Here is an 18,057-nt window from a genome sequence, read left to right as displayed (position 1 = left end):
TAGCTGGTCTGCTATTAATCTAATGAATGACCCAGATCTGGACACTTCCTGCTAAAGACCTATTTCTTTATCTGTAAAGTGCCTGTCTCCCTGGGTTGATTATTTATGAAGGCGGAGATTATTTATGAAAGTGTTACATAAATTAAAAAAAAAAAAAAGCAGGAGAGTAGAAAGGACTTGGGGTATTTCCTGATCCGACCCTGGGGGAGTGGGGTCTGGCTGGCAAACTCATCAAGTCCTGGACTTCGCTTCCCGTGATGCCGTCGCCCACTCCTGTGTGCCCCAGCTCCGGGGGCCCTGCTCTGCGTTTTCTCTGTCTTTTCCCTTGGGGTTGGCCAAGCAGGGGGCAGGACTGGCATTTCACAAGTGACATGCGGAGGTGGTGAGTGAAGGCAGAGACTGGGTATAAACAGGAGATTTTCATCTTTCTGTGGAAGGCTGGCAATGTGAGCAGAGGGCAGTCAGACTGGAGAATAACAGGAAGCTGACTCTCAGGGCAGTGAATTCATTGTCCTCAAGTGGAGAAATCAAATACAAACCACTCCCGGCGTGGGTACCTGGTACAGAGGCCAGATACCGCCTATGCGTGCTTTTCTGCTACCTTCTGGATGCATCTCCTTGGATTAATTCCTCTTCCACTCAGGCCTTACATTACACATCTCTGATCCCAAAAGACCAGGAAAGAAATAATTCACTTCAAAAGGGGAAAAATCAAATCACACGTGTATAAAAGAATCCAGACCACCCCATCCCACCCAAAAGAGTATCCACACTATGATTCCATGTCTAGAACGTTCTAGAACATGTAAACTAATCTATAGTAACAGAAAACAGACCAGTTGGAGACCAGGAAAAGTACGGGAGGAAGACACGGGAAGGAAAAAAAAAATCACAGGCGATAATACATATTAAAATGGCAGGAAATTCAACAACAAAATGCCTACATAATAGCACCGGGTAAGAAATGTTATCCAGGGAAACTGGAAGCTCCCTGGAGAAGACAAGGAATGACAAAGACAGGAGCTGTGAGGCAGATGGCATGGGACTTCCCAGCAGGACGGCCGACTGCAAAGAAAAGGCTATGGCTTGAAAACACTGCAATCTGAGGGCCCCTAAGTACCTAAGCTTGGGGTTTCCTGTTTGCTTGGTGGGATGAAAGCTGTGAGTCTAAATTAAACTGATTTTTTAATTTAAAAAAAAAACCCACAATTTTCTTCGCACGCCTGACTTGGAGAACTGAAATTCCTACCCATGATGCAATCACACAGAACATCAGAAGGCTCTCACGGTGATTTTTAAATGGAAATGAACCTCTATGAATATAGTTGTATTTTCCAATATGAAATGACAATCTATACAAATGACAGATAAGGTAGAAAAAAAATAGCTTGAAGACTGAAAATTCTCGAATATGGTTCATAAACAAGGCAAGGATGGAGAACAGCTGCTCAGCTCTTTTCCCGGAGTCTCAGATGACTTCATTTGGTGAGCGTGATCCAATTTTGCCCAGTTACTGGGTTCATCCAGTTGTTTCCTCACCCTGGGGGCTGGCAGTGTAATAGAGCAGAGAGGCCTCTGTGGGGCAGCAGAGAGACCCAGGTTCTATGAGATAACCCGCCCGCACTTTCCTCCCCAGGAAATAAAAGGCTTAGGTTAATTTACTCTCAAGCAACTGCACCTCAAGGGGGCCGGGGAAACAGCCACCCAGGGGGAGGAATATTTCTTCACTGGCATTGCTTAGAATTATTAGTGTCTGGATAATGAAAAGCAGACTGACTGTTTTTCCTTCCCCCTTTTTTATTGTCTGGAAGTTCGTTCCAGGTAACACCCTCCCTTACGGTCCTCCCCCATCAGTGGGACTCAGACCCCTCCTGCTGTTCCCTCTAGGAACCCTTTGCTTGGAAGTCTTGTTCAACTCCTGAAATCTTTTTCTTTTAATTGTCCACCTGTAAAGGTTTCTTCTGTTTTCCCGCTGGATGGGGAGAGATGACAAACCAAGACTGCGTGGGGTTACCAGCAAAGACACGAGCTAGCAAATTGGCAGGGAAAAACGCCTGCGTTAGCCTGCCAAGTGGTGAGTGTTACTGAAGGATGTAAAATACTCCGTGACTTTGATAATGTGGAGGAATGGCTTGACACGAACGCTAACTGCCAGCCCAACAGAGGCAGTGACAGCTGATCCATTAGGCGGCCTTCGTTTCCAGGCAGGAGGGTTCTTGCTGGTCCCCTGCGGCGTATTCAGAATCCGGCCTGAAGTGTTAATTTGCAACCTGCTAGGAGCACTGTGAACTTGGAGAAACACAGATAAACACAAGACAACTCATTTTCAAACGCTCTTTTCCTTGTGGTGTTGGTTTCCCTCCAGTGGGCTTCATATTTCCAGAGAGCTCTGAAGTTGCTTCTTCCCTTCCGTATGCTGGACTTCTACTAGCCCTGCCGGCCAGGAAAAGCCCTGAACGCTTGTGGACAGCAGCACTCGAGCTGTCGATGTTGAGGCAACAGACAACGAGGAGGGGAAGTGGTCCAAGGACAGACAGCTCCCCGGAAGTGAGCAATCGCATGTCAGTTACAGCCCCCTCCTCCTTTTCTCTGGCCACCCTCAGGCTTTGGCAATGATGTGTTCAGGGTTCATTGTTCAGAGAGGGAAATGGAAGAAAGAGAAAAATGGGTAGGAGAAATAAAAACTCACTCACAGTACTCAGCTCTCCATTCTACCTGTGTTTTTGTTTTTCCCTTTTCATTTTTGGGTATTCTGACCACTTGGCTTGCGGCAGAGGGCTCATCTGCCTCCCAGGTAAGTCTTAACTCACTGACCCATTGTCTGTTTCAAAGTCTTTACGTTTTGACCTCAGCCCTTCAGTCACTCACTGCCTCAGAGTCGTGTCAGGTTCTCAAATCCCTGAGACACCTTTGGGCAGGGACCTCAGAGCTCGGGGCAAATACTTGCACATTTGGAGAAGTCAGGCATCACGGCTGAGCCTGGGATGACACGACCCCACAGGGGACCTGGAGGATGAAGGATGGGGGGAGCAGTGATGCAGGAAACCACTCACAGGGTAGCACTTCTCTTCTAGCCTGACCTAGACTGGGGGCTTGAAGTACCAGGAATTTCCATGAACCTAAGCTGAGCAAGGAGTTATGGAGCTAGGGAATTATTAAGATCTCCAGGCTGCTGTGGTTTAGAGAACAAACAGTTCTTTGGTGGAGGGAAGTCTTTATAGGCAAAGAATCTTTAAACTAGGTACATCCAACAAGTTTTTCCTGCATTTCCACGATGTGCCAGGCACCATGCTGCTCAGAGCATCAGATGGGGTGGACGAGGTCCCTTCTCGCGGGCAGCTTACCCTCTGGCCCAGAAGACCGACAGTTCAACAACCCACGAATTACAAGTGTGACACGTATTACAAAACAGATGGTACAAGAGTCTGTTGGCGCATATAAGGTGGGAAGAACATCTTGACCTTGTTAGCAAACCGGGAAAAAGCCTTAGAATTCCCTCCAGTGAGAGCACGGGGCAGAGCAAGGATGTGAACCCCACCAAGACACACCTCCACCAGAGGCCAGGCTCGCCTGACCCACACCCGGGCCCTTCTGCACTGGCCTCGTCTGGGTTCAAGGCCCTAAGTCCGTGGTATGTAATTTCTACCTTGGGTGCCTCTGCCAGACACCAACACACTTCTATTTACATCAAATTCCACCCAGAGCAGTGTCAACTCGCACAATATCATCTCAAGGGGAGAGGCTGCTGGGAACCAATTGCCTACAAACAGATTTTTTAAAAAAAATCAATATGAACCATGTTTGCACTGTTATATTGTTTCAAACTAAGTGTTCTGTTAACCCTCAGGAGGTTATTAGGACGGACAGAAGGAAACTGCCCTTGTCTCTAGCCCTTTCATAGAATCGTGGAATGTCAGAGTCCAGCGGTCTTCAGGGAGGATTTAGCTCAGTGTTTCTCACCTGAGGTGGGTCCTCTTATCTGCATACCTGCCAAGCTTTTTCAGATTTCACATCCTGCCTCTGCCCTAGCCCAGCTCTGATACACTGGGGTTGGTGTCGCGGAAGGAGTCTGACATTTGATTTAGAGCCTGATCCTCCAGCATCTTCCTGAGCCTTCCCTCCACCCCTGCTCCCCTGCCCCACGTGGCGAACCACCAATCTAATCCAGGGTCTTATTTTATAGACTGTCTAGGATCAAGAGAGATTAAGTATTTCTCCAGTGACGACATACAAATGGCCAATAAGCACATGAAAAAATATTAATATGCTAATTATCAGCGAAATGCATATCAAAACCACAGTGAGGTATCACCTCACACCATTCAGAATGGCCATCTTTCAAAAGTCCACAAACGAGAAATGCTGGAGAGGCTGTGGAGAAAAGGGAACCCTCCTACTCTGCTGGTGGGAATGCAGTTTGGTGCAGCCACTGTGGAAAACAGTATGGAGACGCTGCAAGAAAACTGAAAATAGACTTACCCTATGATCCAGCCATCCCACTCCTGGGCATGTATCTGGAGGAAACTCTAATTCAAAAATATACATGCCCCCCAGTGTTCACAGCAGCAGGGTTTACAACAGCCAAGACATGGAAGCAATCTGAATGTCCATCGACAGAGGACTGGATAAAGATGTGGTGTATATATAGTATATATAATATATACACTATACTTCAATTAAAAATTAATTAAAAAGTGAAAGAGAGAGGTTAAATGATTGTGTTGCCCTTTATTTATAGTCCAGCTGGAACTGGAAGACAGACTCATCATATTTCATTGTTTTCCTGTGCTTTGGGCTCTGAAGGCAGGACTAGCTTTGCGGGTAGCCACCTCCGGCCCCTGCCAGGCTTAATCGCCAGCTGGTGTTTCTAGTGACAGCAGCCAATGTGACAGCTCCAGTTCTCTGGAATGGCCTGGACCCGGAGCCAGCAAGGAAATGCCCCTCAAATCCTGGGTTGGCTTCTGCCGTGGAAGCCAGGGGTGTTTGCAGCTGGAGTGGAGGAGTCCCTGGGTGCTGGAAACCCTGGGCCCTGAGCCCAGCCAGGCTGGCTTGTGATCAGAGCAGGAAGGCACATCTCTGGGCCTTTCGGAAAGGGCGACGGAGCAGGAACTAATGATGTCAGTGAAAAGGTGGTCACTCTTCTGAAACGGGGTGTCAGCAAAGGAACTTTTCTCCTCTGATCTGCTTCATGAGGAAATGCCAGAGGCTGCACGGGGCCAGGCGAGGGGGGTTTGGCCCCGATCTAATTATTCTCGACTCAATTTCCTAATAAACGACTATTTCAGAGAGACAGGAAAGTCATTCTGGCTTATAAGTGAGATGCTTTGAATTTGAAGCTGACTCAACTATCCTGTTTGTGGCCTATCAAACCTACATTGTACATCGCTTTAATTATTAGGAAAAAAAGGCACACTGACCCGAAGTAGAGCTTGTTCATCTTAGAAGTAAAGATTAAATGCCCCTCTTCCTGGGACGCCAATGCTGGTCCTCCTCTGATGCTAAAACTCCCTTCCCAGGTGCCAAAGTCATACTGACTCCCTGTGTACGTGCTGGTTTGTTTTTTTTGAAACCTTGAGGGTATGTATCCCTGACTAGTTTAACATTCTTTGTTCTAAGATACAAAGCTGTGCTGAAAACCCTGCTTCTTGGCAGCAGCTTCTCAGAGGAATCTGGGAAGCTGGCTTCCGGGTTCTAGTCCTCAGTTCGGCTCAAGTAAATCTCTTTTCTGTTCTTATTATCGATTGTTTAATAAGTATTTTGTCGACACAACCGATGCAAACACAGTCTGCATTTTAAAGGAGAGGATATTTACTCAAATGAAGAGAAAGTCTCAGATCCGACCATGAGAGTTGTTCAAGATAGATGGATTTCCCACTAGTCCTTAGTTACCACGTCCCATCGCCCTGCCCGCAGCAGTGGAGGCGGGGAAGGCCACTTCGTGGGGTGTGTCACTGTCGTGGTGGAAGGTCCATGGCCTGAGCGGCAGTGGGATTTCCCCCAAAACTGGAATTAAGGAGAGAGGCCTGAAAAGCCAGAAGGGTGTGAACACAGGGAGGGGGGCGGCAGGGCGGGAAACACACTCTTGTGTACTTTGCATTCTTTGCCTGCAGCTCCTACAGTCTCCAAGTTGCCTCAGAAGTCCTCTGGTCTGCGATTTAATGAGGGAGGTCAGCAAATGACGACCCACAGATCCTGTTGGGCCCATGGACTATTTTTGTACAGCTGTTAGGCAGTTAGATAAGTGGGGGCACCGGGCAGACAGGTGGAGGAGAGGGGGAGGATGGTCTGGAAGGTGGCATTATGCCCACCTCCAGCATAAAGGGGCTTTACTTCTTCTAAATGTGTGCCAGCAAGAAACCAGTTAGAACCAGACAGAAGCAACTGTGCAGTAGCGACAAAGACCTATGTAACCGGACCAGACTCATTGTAATATAATTAGCATCGCGGTTCAGGCCCTCCCACGGGTTTTTCTGTGTGCATCAGGGGTAAGGACATGCGCAAAGGGGCCAAACATGACTCAGCACTGCAGGGGCAAGAGACGCCAATCAACCAAAAGACCACCTCTAAGTGAGGGTGTAAGAAGTGGGGGGGCAAACAAAGACCCCTGCCTTTCCGCCCTTGCGTCAGCCCGCCTCCTGCTCTTGGAGGTGCACTTTCCCTTTAAAATAAAACCTTTAAAACCTTGCGCGACAACAACGCTTCCATCTCCCATCTGAATTCTTATCTTTCATGCAAGACAAGAACTGGGGTCCTTTCCCTTCCCCTTTTGGGGTAACACAGCCTGCAAGCCAAGAAAAGTTTTTATATTTTGAAAGAATTGCAAAGCATCCGGAGAAGAATGATGTCTCGTGATGCCTGAACGTTACACGACATCCGAGCTTCAGTCTTCATAAATAAAGTGTCACTGAGTACAGCCATGCTCGTTAGTTTCTGTATTGAATGTGACTGTTCCCTTGCCACAAATCTTCGGCTCACAAAGCCCCGTATACTTAGGTATCTGGCCCTTTATAGAAAAGAGTTTTCTGGCCTCTGATACAGGGGCTGAAATAAAGAGAGAGAAGTGGAGATGGAGGAGAGTTTGTCTCCATCCCTCTGAGGCTGCGGTTGAAGCAGAGTGCCTGTCTTCCTGTTGGAACCAAGTCCACGTGCATTCTTTTATGTCACCAATGTCAACCTCTGTTCTGCGTGTTCCTGCCACCTGACACAGGCTGTGACCTCAGTGACCGTAACAAAAGAGGAAGGAAAGCCGTCCTAATGCTTAACTGCAGGAGGCTTAGGCACTTGGCCTCAGGGTCAAGACACAGCCCAACCTTGGCAAGAGAAATGAACTGGAGTACTTTGAATATATTCTGATGTTCTGTACAGAAGGGGAGGGTGAGTGTGAGGAAGGCCCACGGGCTAACAAAATCCACTTTGTCTCCGGCTCTGGCCTCTCCACCAATCTGCAAGCCAACAGCAAACCTCTGCACCAGGACTCCTGCGACATGTGATTTTGACTCCATCCAGTAAAACAGAGTCAGCATAGGACTGGGGAAAAATGATACACTTTGATACTAACTCACTATGTGCCCTTGAGAAATAATACCTGTAGTGGTCATTATTCTTCTTCATTGAATGGCCACGAGGCTCATTAGCTCGTAAGAATCCTATAAGACAAGTATCATTCATCTCATTTTACAGATAAGAAAGTTGAGGCTGAGTCATTTAATCCACTGCCCAAGGTCACCTTTCTAACAAGTGATGGAATCCAGATTTATTCAGTTCTAAGGACTACGCTCTTACTGAGCCCGGAGGGAAGCGGGCAGGGCACAACCATTGAAAGAATGACACAGCAGTGAGCACCAAGATGGCGGAAGACTCAACTCCCAGTAGACCTTGCGCTTCATCATATGCTCATTATAACACATTAATTAGCACGGGAAATGGTACTTCTACAGGCGCCATGACAGCTTCAAGGCTGACCACAAAAGGTCAAAAAGTGGGTGATGGCCCAATTCCTGGGAATCCCCTCCTCTTCCCTAAAGTAGTCGGAATCCTCCCACTTGTTAGCCTGTGAAGTCACTGAGCCCATAAAAACACCGCACCTCCTGGCCAGTCTCACGTTCCATGCTCTGAGGCTGGGGCCTCTCCCCATGGCCCGCATTCTGCCTAAGGAATGTGTATCTCCTAGGCTTCTCTCTCACACCACCTCTTGCCTTCTGAGATGGCCCACATTCTGTCTATGGAATATGCATCTCTCTGAATAAATCTACTTGTACTCAACTATGATTCATTCTTTTTTTTTTTTTAATTGCAATGATTCATTCTTGAATTCTTTTCTGCGTGAAGCCAAGGACCCTCTCTTGATGGGGCGCATCCCAGGGACTAGCCTGAGACCTGGGACACGGACACCCTCTCATGCCCCATTTTCCTGCAACATTGCTTTGATCAAAAACTTGTTTCCTTTCTGCTCCTCACTTTCCTTATCTCTAAAATAAGATTATGTCGAATTCACTTTAAGACACCATCAGTAAAACAAATTCTTTTGATCCTGCAACCCTTAAAATTCTATGCCGTCACTGAGTAAAGCATTAAGATATATTTTTTCCTTAGGATGGAAGAAGCCCACACTGGCCGTGGGGACACAGCAGTGAACCAGGAAGCTACTGTTCCCGCCTCCAGGGAACTTTCACTCTAGTCCAGGCTGAGTCTGTAACTAAATGTTGGCTTAGGATTTCAAATAATTCTTCTGGATAAAATGATGTAGAAAGAAGGCATTTGTTGGAAAGCAAGTACGAAGAGTCATTAAAGAAGAGATTATTCCAAAATTCTACTTTTCATCCTCAGGAAGGGCGGGTGTTCAAGGCTGTGTATTTTCTGAGTTTCTCATTGGGTGTTTTGCCAGATGGAGCTCGAATCCTGCTGGAAGCGTGGAGAATTGGAGACTAGAGACAGAAGAGTCAAAGAGGACAGGGAGAGAGACGCTCATACCGGCGCCCAGGGAGGGAGCTGGCCAGGGACAAAGCCACCCTACATAGGCAAGCCCAGGTGAAGACAGTTTCTTGTGTTTTTTTCCAAAGATGTATTCATCATTTATGTACCCATCCCATAAACATTTATAAAACATCCACTCAGTGTCAGATGTGTGCCGAGCATGGGCTGTTCTAAAAAGCATGCTTCTGGCGTAGTTACATTTTATCGGGGATTGTGTGTTTATTTGAATTTCCAGCACATAGTTGTTGAACTGTGGCTGTGCCTTAATGAACTATAAACTCTGAATCCAGAAAGATAGTCTCTTGATTCCAGTGCTGGTTTTGCCCTTCCCAACCTTTCCGCCGGAACAACCTTCAAAATAACAAAGGCAAGAGAAGGCAGTCTCTCTGGAGATAGGGAAGTTGGTGAACAGTCTTGCTCTGAGCAAGAAACAGAGGAAGACAGGAGGTACAACGACTCGGTCATGGAGACACAGAGGAGACTCATTACCCCCATTGTGTCCCTTCTTAAGGGACATGTACGTGCCTTTGTCAATAAGAAGCCGAAGACCGTACCTCCAAAGGGAAGCTGCTGTTTGCCGCGGCCCCAGCCTTTCACTCTCTCATGCTCCCCCACCCCCGCATTCCTCAACCAGTCTCTCTTTCTGGGAATTAGTCTCTGAGCACATCCTCTCTGAGAATCAGACCCCCAGTGGCGGCCAATGTAAGAAGTAAACCAATGGGAAGGAATGTCTTGCATCTTGGGATGCTAAGTGCGTGAAAGAAATTGATGAGGAAAAAAAAGAACAATGGGACTGGTACCCACCGGGGATGGTAGGTTTTCATTATCTGTATCTTGCAAGGTAACAGAAAGATGACGTTTTAATTTTACAGAAATTAATTTAACTTCCCACAGTCAGATAACGGTAGCATAGAAGCAGATGACTCGCACAAACACATCTGTTGGATAGAACTTTCTGGAATGATGGAAATGTCCCATGTCTGCCCTCAGAGGCTACTGAACATCTGAAATGTGGCTTTTGCAAATGAGGAACCACATTTTAAGTTTCTTCCTTCCTTCCTTCCTTCCTTTCTTTCTTTCTTCCTTTCTTTCATTCTTTCTTTCTTTTTTTTCTTTTCTTTTTTTTTTTTTGCAGGGGAGGAGATCACTTAAAACAAGGGAGGGTAGAAGTCCAAAATTAAGGTGTTGGCAGGACCATGTTCCTTCTGAAGCCTCTAGAGAGGAATCTGTCCTTGCCCCTCCCTCGCCTCAGGTGGTTGTAGCAGCTGCAATCCAACCTCTGCCTCCAAAATCAGCTGCCCTCCTCCCTGTGTGATGGCGACTCTGGGTTTTCAGTGACTCCTCATAAGGACACCAGTCATTGGATGAGAGCCTGATACAGCATGGCCTAATCTCACCTACGTCTGCAGCGAACCTATTTACAAATTAGGTCACATTCTGAGGTGCCAGGTGGATGTGACTTTTAGGGGAACACTGATCCACTCAGAGCAAATAATACTAAGTTTATTTGATTTTAATTAACATATAGCTGCACGTGGCTGGTGAATACTGTATGAAACAGTCCAGGACTAAGGGGTACACGTTAGACAAATGCCGGGCACCAGACGTTTGTCTAAGGCTTATAAATGTCACTATATCCTCCTGCTGGAGATCTAACGTGTAAATTCAAACAGGCAAAAACGCGGGAATTAGGAAACCCCGTTCTTTTCGAGGGCAAACAATGGACCCTACTAGTTCTCTCGACATTTAAGAATGAGTAGTGATCAACAGAAAATAAACCTTGTAATGAGCTGCAATGGACAAGGATCCGGAGATACACATATAACTGAATCGCTTTGCTGCACACCTGAAACTAACATTGTAAACTGACTACGCTTCAATAAAAGATGAAAAAAGGAAAGAAAAGAAAAGCTTTGGACCCAAGAATATATTCTGAGACATAAAAGAACAAACACGTGTTTTTCATCTTGTAGCGCAGGAAACAAAAATCTCTTAAAATCTGTTGCTTTAATGTTGCTTAACTTCTCAATCCTACTCAAGAATAGGAACAGTCGATAAAAGGAGACCACAAATCAAGATGGAGAAATATGTGGCTAAAAAAAATCAGGATGAAATAAAAAAAGAAATTGTCAGATGAAATAAGGACAGATTACAGACGATTTGAAATGCAATCGCAGAATTTCGATCTGCGGCGGAAGTCCCCAAAGACAGAACCAATATTGTAAAAGTCAAAGGAACGATCTAGAGCATGTGCTTCCAAGGCTCCACTTGACTGTAGATGTAAACCATGCAAAGAGATGCCAACAAATGGAACAGGAGCAATAAACAAGTGCATCACCAGAGAAAAGCACACGGAAATACAAAGACAGACGCAAGGCACAGACTGAAAGAGGGCATTAAAAGCTAGTATAGTAAGTGAAAAGAAGCCAAGAGGCAGCTATGGTCTCTCATAAGAGGTTTGCATTTGAAGAGTTAGTCAACATTGCTAAGAGTTTTTGGACAAGTCTTTCTCTCTTTCCCTAACCCCCTCAAAAGTGGATGACTTCCGAAAGAACACCAGCTTTAATATTTCTCCCCCTTAAAATCGCACTTGACAGTCAACTGTGGACACAAACGACAGCCACAAACTTTTCACTCATCCTCAGTCTTTGATGGCGTATATAGAACAGAATCAATCCTAAAATGATTTTAAAAATCCTTTTAAAGTAATAATGTGATAAAGTCATTAAGATACGAATATGATTGAAAGGGTGTCCATTTTTTTCAATATTCCATCAACAGCATAAGGGTTTTTTTTCCTTCTTAAAATACGGACGGCATTGTCTCGCCAGATTTCTCTCACAGATTTATTCAAGGTAATTACATTTTGAACCCTTCATAAAACTACATTTTTAATAATATTCAGAAATTGGTCCAAAATAGGCTATAATTTTTCACAGTTGTATCTTTTATGGCTGTTAAAACTGTTAAACTGTAATGGATCGTGATAAAACCAGATCCAAAGATTCTTAAGGTCAAACGCTTCATTTTAATCTTGCTTAGAGTCTGCACTCTGCTTTGCACCCAGTAGGAACTTAAGAGTAATTTTAATATGCCCGAATAACCTGTATTTTTGAAGGAAGGCTGTGTTGTACTGTGATTCATTGAATTTTGTTGATTTTCAGAAGTCTCTTTTCTGGAAATTCTTTTGAATGTCAAGTTTGGTACAGCTCGCCCTGACGGTCGTGACAATGTCTCAGCACTGCTTCAAGCCATCTCTGTGATTTGCTGTTTCTCCTTTATTCCACAGACCCCCTCCTCACCCTCAGGGCACAGGAATAAGTGAGCCACGTGTGGCTAGATCTCCCCAAGACTATTTCCAGAAATACACAGGGGGAAGGGGTTCTCCTTCTGCTGGGCTGGCAAGAACCAGCTTCCCTTCTCATCCATGTGGAAAGAACCTGTCTGAGGGTGAAGCAAGTAGAAAGGGATTCGATCCAGAGGAAAACATCTGGGGAGGCTGTGGACAGCAGTCCCTCCAGCCCAGACCCTGCAGCTTCCCTGGGCCTTCGGATGCTACCCCGGAATTTTTCTTCTCAAGTCTTTTTGGCTTATGCTGATTTGAATTACATTTACGCCACCTGCTGCTTCAAAAGACTTGACTAATAACAACAGAGATAAATGAAATTAAAAAAAAAAAAAGTACAGTTGACCCCTGAACCACAACAGTGGAAAATCCATGTGGTCCTAATTCTGCCGCTAGTCAGCTGGGACGTTGGGCAAGTCCTCTGTCTTTCTTTGCCTCCTTTTACTCAGCTGGAAGTTGGCACGCTCCAAAAACTCCACAGCTGTAAAGGGGTAGCCTGATCGTAGACCAGGATGCTAACAGCCCCTAGGTGAGGACATGTCTGCCAACCAGCCTCCCCTGCCCTCTGATCCACTGAAGACTCTGACCAAGTTCAAAGGGTACGTGTTAATTGCAGCTGTGTTAATTACTCATCTGTGTTCCACGTCTGGTGGCCTTCACGTTTCCAAGATGACAGTGACTCCAACAACACATGGATGGAAATAACCAGTGTTCTGCCTTCAGCCTCTCATAGAAGTCACTTTAGCTTCCTTGTACAAGGGGATTAATGAGTGTATCTAATATTCTTATACCAGAGTTAACATATTTAACAGACTTTCCTCACTGAAAGAGCCGTGGCTATCACTTTGTGCAAATATGTGAAGAATGAACTCCTTGGTCCATTCCAGAGAATAACTGCATTTCATCTATTTCCCGGGATTTGGATGGAAGATTTTTCAGAAGGAAAAATGGTAAATGTTCCCTCCCAAAACGACGAAAGCCTTAAGATACTGACTGATACTGATGGCTTGAGCTGACCAAGAATATTTCACAAACTACTAGGGAAAATGAACATACTTTGTGTGTGTGTGTGTGAACAGCAGAATACCTTGGACTTTCAACAAACAGAAAGTATTTCCATCTATGTGTTTGAGACTTCCACATGACTCTAAACACAATTCTGTTGGTCCCTCAATACAATAAGCAGTTCCATTTTTCTGTGTATATAAATTTAAATACCAATTACGTGATTAGCAAGTGCTTTTCTAATTAGAGCTTTAAGTTTGTGCCAAACACAGCTCTCTCCTTAACCTGTGAGAATGTTTCTACACAGTATTTTTAGCATCTGAAACACACTGAAATAAGACCTGTGATAACAGACTTCTACCCACAGAATAGGTCTATTTCTCGGCGATAATTTGGGAGTTGATCAAAGAACCTGTTAGCACCGACAGGCAGTGTTACCCATTGGTCCCTCTTGGCTGCTCTAATTCCCCAAGGCAGTCCCCAAGGCCAGGGTGTTGTTCATCAGCCAGCTTTGTACCCGCGGAGGCAGACCCTGCGGTACCTGCATCAGCCACGTGTCTTTGTCTTCTGAGCATCTTGGCTCAGCTGACCACCCCACCAGTAATGCGCTGGGGCAGAAATCTGCTCTTAGCCCATCCCAAGCCTTGGTGGGCATACCATCTGCCTCTCAGGGGCGAGAAATGCTCAGGAGAAATCTGAAGTCACGTTGACCAGCATCCAACTATGCGGAGAATGTCGCAGATGTTTGGGGAAGCTGGTTCCCCTCTCGGGGGCCTCGCCCTGGAGGTGACTGGCTTTGTCTCCCTGGCGCTGCCCCTGGGCGCCTCCCGTGAGGTTCTGCGCTCCATCCTGGGTGCTGCCTTTGACTCTGCATCCTCTCTGCGTCTGTGTCCTGCTCGGGGCTCCTGCTTGGTCTGGCAGGTTGTAGCCACCAGCCCTCCCTCAAACTCCAGCTGAGAAGCCATGGCCAACCCCAGACAGCTCGCCTGTTACCTGGGTCAGCTCTTGTGTTTTTCACCAGGGTGGCTGGATCCCAGCGCCTCTCTTCCCAGCCTCTCCCTGGCAACTTCTGACCTGCCACTTGGTCTTTTCCACATATCTGTGTTCAGACTGTGTCCTGTCCCTGGATAGAAACACTTTTCTGAATGACACCTGAGTTTGTCTGGAAACTGTGTGACGCCCGTCCGAGCAATTCTTTCTGTGCAATGTGGTCAGACTCATTGGTATTCTTAGCCCTGTGGACACGATGCTAAGGTCCCTGGGTGCCTCACGTGGGAGGGCTCCTGCGATCTGACAAGGCAGGGCCCCACTGTGGTGGACATGCACCGCAGACCAGCAATGATCAGTACCCAGAAGGTTCTCTCCACATCTCCTTTTCTAAAAGGGCTTGTGTATACATGGGACAGAGTGGCTCAAGCAGAGTGAGATAGCTGTCTCAGTTTGTTTTGCAGAGAAGGTGAGGTTCTATTTGATGGTTTTTTTTTTTTTTTTGACATATCCAGAGAATAGGGAGCAGCGTGGGCTGGGATGACCTGACCAGAGCCGGGACCTATGGGTCCTCTCCTACAAATCCCATGTTGTGTACACAAGGACAGAGAATGCCTTTCCCAGAGTCTCAGAGTTGGTGGCAGAAGTGGGATTAGCGCACTGATGCCTGGGCTTTTTACAGACCTCGGAGTAGGTCTACCTCGCAGGATGAGCCTCGGGCACCGTGCAGACTGCTGGCCTGCCCCAGAGTCGGTGACATGGAGGAAGTTCCGTTTTCAACTTCTGCCCTTTTGCCTGGCATCAAATCGCTGAAGGCATTCCTGAAAACTCATATGTTTCCCCCTTCCTCCTTAAGCCCTGATTTTGCCCGAATTCTACTTTCCCATCCCCCTTCTTTTCCTCCCCATCCTCGAACAATCGAGAACTTTTGCATAGCTACAGCCATTTGCAGAAGCCAGTCTTTCCCAACCCCCTTCCCTTCCCCCCCCCCCCCAGGGAGCAGAAACCAACACAGTGCCTCCATATTCCTAAGGAAAGTCATTATCATTTGATATGCCAATGTGATAGTGGGCAGTCTGCCAGTCTTGTCATTTGAGAAGCAAATTGGCTTAAGTAATCACTTAAAACATCCTCTTCCAGGGACTTTGTTTTTTTTCCCCACATAGGAGACAGCACCTGTCATTTCCAAGTGTGAGGAATCGAGAAAATATTTCTCCTACTAAGCGATGCAAGGGATTTGTTTGAAGCCTTTGCAAGCCTTACATTTAAATAAAGCTCTTTTTTTTTTTTAAAGGAAAAATTCCAAGCACACTCACAGGATATCAGTGTTGTCAAGTATTCAATTTAAACTCTCCCTGTTACTTATACTCCCCATCTTAACAACCACTATTAGACAAGAGAATTCTTTCCCTACAGAGAGCATTCACTGGACGTGGGGCCGATACCATTATCAGAGCAATTCTTGTCTCCTGGAGGCTGTGTTTCAAAGCCTTATCTCCACTGTTCCCTTTGTCCCATCCAGCGCGAGTGGGCGTTCTCCGCGGCAGCAAGCAGCAATTTCGGTCTCTCCGCAGTCAGTCTGATTCCAAGGGGATGGATTGGAGGGACTCAGAGCCTGGGAGCCACTGGGCGCCGGGCCCCGGGGTGTGAGACTCCCACCCAGCATGGCCTGCGGCTTCTGAGGCGGGGAGTGAACACCTCGCCTCTTCTGCTTCTCATGAGACGTTTCCTAGCATCTCTGAGACCAGGCTGGAGGGCGCTGCCCCCTTTCTTCTCAAAGGGGCTTGTGAGTGCGTGCCTTTTCCTTCCAACTCAGGCCCGGGAGCGTGACAGAGCCTTCTGTTTGGGCTGCGGCACGCGGTGATGGGATGACTCTGGAAAACGGTTGATGGAGGCCACGCATCTGAGTCTCTGATGACACCCGGGCTGCAGAGCAGTCCATGACCCTCCCTGTGGCTCGGATGCCACCTTTCCTTCTGCTGCCCTTGAGCTACAGGCTGATTTGATCTTGGATCCAATGTTCTTTCTTTAGTTGTTTTCATCGCTAAATTGGTTGGCGTATTTGGTTACCAAATTAAAGTGCTTTCTCACCATCAGCTGGGACCTGGGGCACGTTGGGCAATGGCAGATTCACGACAATGTAGACTGAGTGAGTTGTGGCTGTATCATAGGGGAGATGAACGGACATGGTACCAAAGCATCCTCCTGTTGCCGATGGGCGCACAGAGGATAACCCAGAACCCTCTGCACACCTCGGGGGAGTTTATGACACTGTAATATTCTGGGCGAAGTAACTGTAAAACCCCTTTATGATGCAGCTGGCGTTGGTGTTACCCTCCTGTGATCTGGCCATATTCCTTTTTCTGAGTTGCTTTAATTCACATCCCTGCAAACTGGGAATAATCTTAACATAGGAGGTTATTACTGCATTATGGTGCACGACAGTAAAACACAGTCACTTTCTTTAATATTCCAGCGACTTCCTCTTTTATACGGTTGCTGAAACCATCCTGTCCTACCCCCCACCATTTTACCCAAGAAAGTGGGGCTTAAAGTGAAGTGACTTGTTTTATAAAAGCTCATCTTTCCCTCCTGGCAAAGCACAGCTAAAACTCCTAAATATCTTACATTTCAACTCCCTTCTTGCTACTGCACCTTGATGCCTCCTAATTCGTAGAGTTTTAAATTAAATTCATGATTATTTCTGCCAAGTGTTGAACTTCAGATCATAGAACCAGTATAACTAGATATGTTTTTTTTTAAAAACGCGTGCAGACCATGTAAAGGCATGGCTCCTTCCCCCCACTTCTCAGGACTATCAAGGTCCCATCCACCGATGATGAGAAGACTGGGAGGAAGAGGGCTGTAAGCTAAGGATGGCGGGTACAGAGAACTAACCAGGGGGGCAGGGCCCACCTCTTCAAGGGAGGAGTCAGTCAGACCCGGGATGCTGGTGAAATAGACATGACTTCTATCTAAGGACTGGGCTTCAGGGATGGGGACAAGGGACCCGGGTTCTGGGCAGAGCAGTCTGCAGTGGGACACATGCTGAGGGCTGTACAGAGAGGCTGCAGTTGGATGCTGTTTGAATACCTGGTTTGAATAACCCAGGTCTACCAAATGGACCAGGAGTGCTAAAGATCCAGGAATAAGAGGACAGTACATGCTCTCACCTCACTGATCTCCAGGCATGGCCCTCATGGGCTGGCAGAATGGGCTGGGTGGGACTCCTACACCCGTTGTGCCCCTAACAGGACCGGGCAGAAGTCAGCCAGCTCCCATCCCAGGGGAACGCACCCACCCACCCCCAGTGAGAAGGATGTTGGCCCTGTTTCTCCAGCATCGTGGTGTCGGAGACCTTGAACTTTAGGGCAGATTTCTGAGCCAACCCGGAGGGAATTCTCGTCGGCTAGCAATGAAGAATTTTGGATGCTACGGGGCAGAGAGAGGCAGGTTGTTTGGATCTCGTGTCCATTTGTCGTCAGCTGACTGTCTGGAGCTGGGGGCCCCTGGGTAGTCAGCTGATTTATGCAGTGGGTTAGGCTCAAACTCACGAAGTTTATGACTCGGCAGTGTCTGTCTGACATTTATTACCACTTAAACAGACCGGCGGTCATAAATCCAGCTTCATTTTTACAGCTAAATGGCTCCTATCGTGAGACACAGGAAGAGGGAGGAGTAACCCACAGCTGAGCTATTCACCCCGCATCTTATCAAGAAAGAGAAAAGCAGTGTAGACATGAATG

The 18,057-nt window shown here is 46.8% G+C and overlaps 1 long non-coding RNA gene across 1 annotated transcript; it reads left to right on the top strand.

Annotated features, from left to right (window-relative positions):
• Positions 1–837: 837 nt before the first annotated feature.
• Positions 838–2,697, top strand: LOC140689582 (uncharacterized). The gene is made up of 2 exons (XR_012064618.1): positions 838–1,485; positions 1,955–2,697. It is a non-coding gene; the product is annotated as an uncharacterized lncRNA (long non-coding RNA).
• Positions 2,698–18,057: the final 15,360 nt, after the last annotated feature.

Source organism: Vicugna pacos, chromosome 26, assembly GCF_048564905.1.
Source record: "Vicugna pacos chromosome 26, VicPac4, whole genome shotgun sequence".
NCBI lineage: Eukaryota > Metazoa > Chordata > Mammalia > Artiodactyla > Camelidae > Vicugna > Vicugna pacos.
Note: the sequence above shows the minus strand (reverse complement) of the source record. Positions and strands in the feature narration are given on the sequence as shown.